We start from the raw sequence: 6,686 nt of genomic DNA, 5'->3' as shown, positions 1-6,686 counted from the left end.
CTCTACCGGAGCAAAGACAAATGGACAGGTGCAGTTAAAGGAAACCAAAGTGGAGTCAGCCATCCCTGTTTAGAAGGTAAGAGCCTCCTCGAGGTTTGAAACCTGTTCAGTCTGATCCATCTGGTGAGAGTTGAATTCTAGGCATGGAAAACACAAGCTTAAGGAGGCCGAATTTTATTCTGAATTTTATTTGATCCCCACCAGTGACCTGGGCCATCCTTTGGGCTGTCTGGTGAGAACCCTCAGCCTCCCTTCCTCAGTCTCTACCCTGACTGGCTGAGCAGGGGGTTACTGACAGGGAGGAGACTCAGGTCCTTGTTGGTCTCTTTTAAGACCAAGGAAATAAGTCAGAATCAGTTCTATGTTTGACGAATTTTGCTGCTTCTCTGCATTAATGGTCTCTGAGCAGTTCATGATTCTCTCTAACATTGCAGTTCTCCTCAAATACTTGCTGAATAATTCCAGTTGTTGGTCTGGAGCTCATGTGAGAGCACTTTATTCAGGTCATTCAATGTCTGAAATTCAAGATCCGATGGTTAGTTTGAAAATCAGGGCTCCTGGGTCCTATTCCCAACTCTGCCACTGACTGGGTGTGTGACCTAAGACAAGTCATTTCTCCTTTCTCAGCCTTAGCTTCTCCCTCTTTCAAGTAGGGATAATAATGATCCGCTCCTACCTACCTCACGGTGGGTGAAGGATGGGGATCCATTGGAGAGTGTCACTAGGAGTAGTGCATAATATGAAGTGTCCTATCACGTTTACTCAGAGCAGATTATGACATAATAGAATAGCTGAAACAGTCTATTTTATTTGTATTTTTTTATTTTTAAATTGTTAAGAGCAGCAATGACTTAGATCAGATTGAAGCATCTTATCTAATGTTTGAGATCGAAGTGTCTCCTCTTTGTGTGTGACGAGACAATTTAACGCACTGTGACAAACAGGAGATGCTTTTGTTTTGAACAAAATCTTTTTGCAAAGAACTTTCATCCCACTTGTTATGATTTCGAGAAACAAACTGGTTTAGTCTGAATGGGATTTTCTGACAGAAATGGTTTAAATGAAATTTCCCCACCATTTCAATTCCTGGGCTCTATCCCTGCCTCTGGAGTTTTTTTTTGTCTGTTAGAACAGGAGTCAGAACTGGTGGCTTCTCTTTCTGGCTCTGCCACTGCCTTGCTGTGTAGGCCCTTGGGTAGGTCATTTCCCTTCTCTGGACCTCAGGCTCCTCCCCATCTGTCCCATGGGAACAGGGACAGTTCTCGAGCTCTGGGCAGTTGTGAGCCTGAGTGAGATAAGGGGCGATAAAGCCCTCTGTGAAGGAGAAAGGGGAGTTTCACGGTGTTTAGCACCAAGGAATTCTAAAGTTTGCTAAAATGTCTAGTCTGCGGAAACAAGAAATGGTCGGGACCAAGCTTTTTAACCACTGCCTTTTCTAAAGCCCATTCAGGGATGTGGGTCTCTGTCTTTTCGGTACCTGGGGTTCTTTGCCAGCAGGAGAGAAGAGGTTCCTGCCTCCATTTTTGTGGCCTTAACAAACCAGGTGTGCCCCAGTTCTCGTCTGAGATCCCTGAAAAAGAACATCTTCCCATCCATGAACAAGACAGGACCTATCTTTCAAAGGGGAACAAAGAGACCCCTTGGACTTGCAGACTAGCTAGCCTCACTTCCATAGCTGGAGAGATACTGCAATACATTCTTAAACAATCAGTTTGTCAGCAGCACCTACAGGATAATTTGATTCTTAGGACGAGTGAGCATGGATTTGTCAAGAACAAATCATCCCAAACCCAGCCTCTTTCCTTCTTTGGCAGGGTTCCGGGCTTGGTGGAGGTGGGTAAACAGTAGATGGGATCTATCTTGGGGTTACTAAGGCTTTTGGCACAGTCCCACAGGACATTCTCACAAGCAAACCAGGGAAATGAGGTCTAGATGCAATCAGTGTCATGTGGGTGCAGAGCTGGTTGAAAGCCCAGACTCCAAGGGCCCTTCTCCATGTTTGGCTGCCCAACGGAGAGGGCAACCACGGTGTTAAGTAAAATCTGGGCAACCACGGTGTGCCAACGTTTTTATGGCTGACTTAGAACAACGCTTCCTCAGCTCTCGTCTCCTAATGCGCCTTGAGGAATTCCACCATGATTTCAACAATTTCCATCCCACCTACAACCTCTGCCTGGACCAGTCCACACAAGAGATCCACTTCCTGGACACTACTGTGCTAATAAGCGATGGTCACATGAACACCACCCTATACCGGAAACATACTGAACGCTATACTTACCTACATGTCTCCAGCTTTCACCCAGACCACATCACACAATCCATTGTCTACAGCCAAGCTCTAAGATATAACCACATTTGCTCTAACCCCTCAGACAGAGACAAACACCTACAAGATCTCTATCAAGCGTTCTTACAACTACAGTACCCACCTGCTGAAGTGAAGAAGCAGATTGACAAAGCCAGAACAGTACCCAGAAGTCACCTACTACAGGACAGGCCCAACAAAGAAAGTAACAGAACCCCACTAGCCGTCACCTTCAGTCCCCAACTAAAACCTCTCCAGTGCATCATCAAGGATCTACAACCCGTCCTGAAGGGCAATCCCCCACTCTCACAGATCTTGGGAGACAGGCCAGTCCTTGCTTACTGACAGCCCCCCAACCTGAAGCAAATACTTACCAGCAACCACACAACAAAAACACTAACACAGGAATTTATCCTTGCAACAAAGCCCATTGCCAACTCTGTCCACATATCTGTTCAGGGGACACCATCATAGGACCTAATCACATCAGCCGTGCCATCAGGGGCTCATTCACCTGCTCATCTACCAATGTGATATGTGCCATCATGTGCCAGCAATGCCTCTCTGCCATGTACATTGGCCAAACCAGAGAGTCTCTACATAAAAGAATAAATGGACACAAATCAGACATCAAGAATTATAACATTCAAACACAGCCAGAGAACACTTCAATCTCCCTGGTCACTCGATTACAGACCTAAAAGTTGCAATAATACAATAAAAAACCTTCAACAACAGACTCCCACGAGAAATGCTGAATTGGAATTAATTTGCAAACTGGACACCATTAAATTAGGCTTGAATAAAGACTGGGAGTGGGTGGGTCATTACACAAAGTAAAACTATTTCCCCATGTTTATTTGTCCCCCTACTGTTACTCACACCTTCTTGTCAACTGTTGGAAATGGGCCATCCTGGTTATCACTACAAGTTTTTTTCTCCTGCTGATAATAGCTCACCTTAACTGCTCACTCTCATTATAGTGTGGATGGCAACACCCATTTTTTCATGTTCTCTGTGTATATATATATCTTCCTGCTGTATTTTCCACTGTATGCATCTGATGAAGTGGATTTTAGCCCATGAAAGCTTATGCTCAAATAAGTTTGTTAGTCTCTAAGGTGCCACAAGTACTTCTCATTATTTTTGCAGATAAATTAATGGAGGTGAAGTCCTTTAATGGCTATTAGGCAGCCTGGGTAAGGAATGGTATCCCAAGCCTCTGTTTGTCAGAGGGTGGAGATGGATGGCAGGAGAGAGATCACTTGATCATTACCTGTTAGGTTCACTCCCTCTGGGGCACCTGGCATTGGCCACTGTTGGCAGATGGGATATGAGGTTGGATGGACCTTTGGTCTGACCCAGTCTGGCCATTCTTCTGTTCTTATGAAGGGAAGGGCAGAGCCCTACAGCAGAGTTTCTGTAGTGTAGTGGTTATCACGTTTGCCTAACATGCAAAAGGTCCCTGGTTCAAAACCAGGCAGAAACATGATAGCTTAATTTTTCCCAGCTCCTAGTGGCCTGTCCCTGCTGTTGTAGGAGCAGCAGTGATTTCTATGCTCAATAGGTCAGTTATACTTCCCCCATTCCCATTTTTGTCTCCTCTCCCTCTCTGAATGCCTGTGAAGTGGCTTTCCCCCTCCCCCTCCCGCTCCCTCCTGCAATGCTTGTGGGATGAAGGGGCTGGTTGAAGATCAGAAGAGCTCCTAGATAGACAAGGTGTCTGGGACTCTCATTAGGCAGCACTCACACACCCAGAGCATGGACATTGCCCAAGGTGGAGTGTGACCCACCAGATGCAGCCAAGTCATCTCCAGTCGCAGGCCATGAGGAGCAGGTCCTTAAAAGGGGAAGGGGCCCTGTGCTCAGGAGTCACTCACAAGCTTGTACCTCCAGTGAATGCCCTTCGCCCCGACCGCCTGGCCAGTGGTTCGCTGCGTTACATTCCATCGCGCCTCAGGAAGACTTACCTTCATCGCACTGTCCATCGCGGCACTGGGGGACACTTACCTTGCAGAATCCTGTGCCTGCCTCTTGGCTTCCCTGAGGTGGCTACTTGCAGCCCAGGAGAAGAAGGATGGTTCTGGTGAAAGGAAGACAAGCAAAGCACTGGGAGGAAATTTGGGTGTGGGCTCTGCACTGGGGGTGGGGTGCAGGAGGGGTGGTGCAGCTCCCAAAGTGACCGGTACACACAACCCTCTGGCAGCAGCTCCTAGATGAGTGGGGCCAGGGGATCTCCATGTGCTGCTGTCTGCAGGCGCTGCCCCCAGAGATCCCATTGGCTACAGTTCCTGGCCAATGGGAGCTGCAGAGTTGGTGCTCGGGGCAGGGTCAGCATGTGGAGACACTCCCCCCACCCCAGGGGATGCTGGGACATGCCAGCCACTTCTGGGAGCGGCACGGAGGGACGGAGGGACGGAGGCAGAGTGGGCAGGGAGCCACCTCAGTGCTGCTGGCACATCTCTGCACACGCATTGGGGAAGGGAGCAGAGGGCCTCCATATGCTGCCTGGGGTAGGGACAGTGCACGGAGCTGCCTCCCCTCCCGGGTCTATTCCAGGAGTGGGTGGGTGGGGTCTTTTGGCCTGCAAGGTGCAGCAGGTCGGACTAGATGATCTCACTGGTCACTTCTGACCTTAAAGGCTCTGAGTCTAAAAGGGAGAGGGAACTAAAGGAAATTTAAAAAAAAAAAATAAACCAAGCATTGTAATACCAGGATGACTCCAACTGCTCATTATATAGTCCCACCCCTTTCTTCCTCCACTAGGTGTTTAATGACCTGTTGGGATTTGGGACACTGATTCTCTCATTCCATTGATAAACTGATACAATGTGACTGAAACTAAAGCAATTCCCAGTGGAGGAATCATCACATCATTGCATTGGCTGGGAATCAAACCGAGGTTAACTGCTCAGAAGGCAGCTATGTTCACACTATACCACCAATGCATCTGGTGAAACTTTCTGATTTTTCACACTTGGTGTCTGGTCACCTTACTTCTCAGCATGAGGCGAATGTCTCTGTGGTCTCTGCCATTCATCGTGGGGAGTTTCCCCACTGATAACAGTTCTTGCTGGGTTGGGGATGGGAGAGAGAAGAGGCATTTATTCTGTTTCATTCCTCTCCATTTTCTGTTCCTCCCCGTCCCTTCCAGGGTCCTCCCTTCCATTTCAGACAGTGCAGTGACACCCTCCCCACACCCAGGACTCTGGAGCCTCTGGAGCAGCACGATCCCATGAGATCCTCAGTGACCAAGGGTCTTTTCCAACTTCCAGGAGACCCAGCTTGAGTCTAAAGGAAGCTCTGTTCCTTCCTGGGGATCCTCTCTCTCTTCATGGAGATCAAGATCATGAAGCCTCTGCCTTGCCTCCTGGGTCTGAATTAATGTCCCATTTCCCACTATCTGCTCGAAAGAAACAAATGTTTCTAACCCAGGTGAGCGGTGTTAATTCAGCTGGAATCCTTCACCCACATTCCTTAGGAGATACAGACTCTCTGTGACACAGACTGACTGGGGTTCATCTCTGCATGTCCCCAATGGGGAAGGAAAGACACTGAAGGGGAAGGAAGAAGATGGACAGAAGGAGTCAAATGGGGCTAGACCAGAATAGGACATTTTCTGCCTGTTAAAATGTACTAGACTCTAATTGCTTAAAACAAAACAAAAACCCACCAGCTTCTGTTTGAACCATCAGCTTTTCACAGAGCAGCCAAAGTGGTGAAGCACAGACACACATAACCACCTACAGCCCAAGTTTGTCTAAGAAGCACCTATAGTGGCTCATGCAGGGGGAAATACAGCTGTGGGTGTGAGTTCAGGCCTCACCCAGAGCATTGGTTTTCATTAGCCACGGAGCTTCCCCTACTTGCTTTGCCCAATTCACATGGAAAGTGCCATAGGAGGGTGATGAGAGTAAATTCTAAACTCTGAAATGCGGAGGTTGGCCCAGAGATTGGGATAAGGGGTTTGAAGAGAAAAAGCTCTAAGAGTATAAAACCAGACAGTCTCCAGGGGCAGGTACGGTACAACGCCTCAACAGGGAGCCATTCGGGGGAGGGGGTTTCACTTCCTCTGTTAAATGTCCTGAGAGGTATTTGAAGGTGAAGATAACACCATGGCTAACAGGTGACTGGCACGTCCTGGGTTAAAGAAAGGGACCTGGGTTACTAGTCGGAAGATTTGCGTTACCGTCACTGTCTGACCCCCCTTCAGTGTGGAGCAGGTGTGTACGTTGCTGGGTGGAACGCACAGACTCCTGCAGAGCAGGGGCAGCTGTTTCCATGGCAGAGAGCCTGGCACTTAGGAGAGTTTCTACACTTGCTGTTTTGAAGCAATTCAGTAAAATAACAGTGGAGCTACAATGTCTGGTCCAAAATT

The 6,686-nt window shown here is 48.1% G+C and overlaps 1 non-coding gene across 1 annotated transcript; it reads left to right on the top strand.

Moving 5' to 3' along the window:
- Positions 1-3,724: 3,724 nt before the first annotated feature.
- Positions 3,725-3,797, top strand: TRNAV-AAC. The gene has a single exon. It is a non-coding gene; the product is annotated as a tRNA-Val (tRNA).
- Positions 3,798-6,686: the final 2,889 nt, after the last annotated feature.

The sequence above is a fragment of the Mauremys mutica genome, unplaced genomic scaffold, assembly GCF_020497125.1.
Source record: "Mauremys mutica isolate MM-2020 ecotype Southern unplaced genomic scaffold, ASM2049712v1 Super-Scaffold_100033, whole genome shotgun sequence".
NCBI lineage: Eukaryota > Metazoa > Chordata > Testudines > Geoemydidae > Mauremys > Mauremys mutica.
Note: the sequence above shows the minus strand (reverse complement) of the source record. Positions and strands in the feature narration are given on the sequence as shown.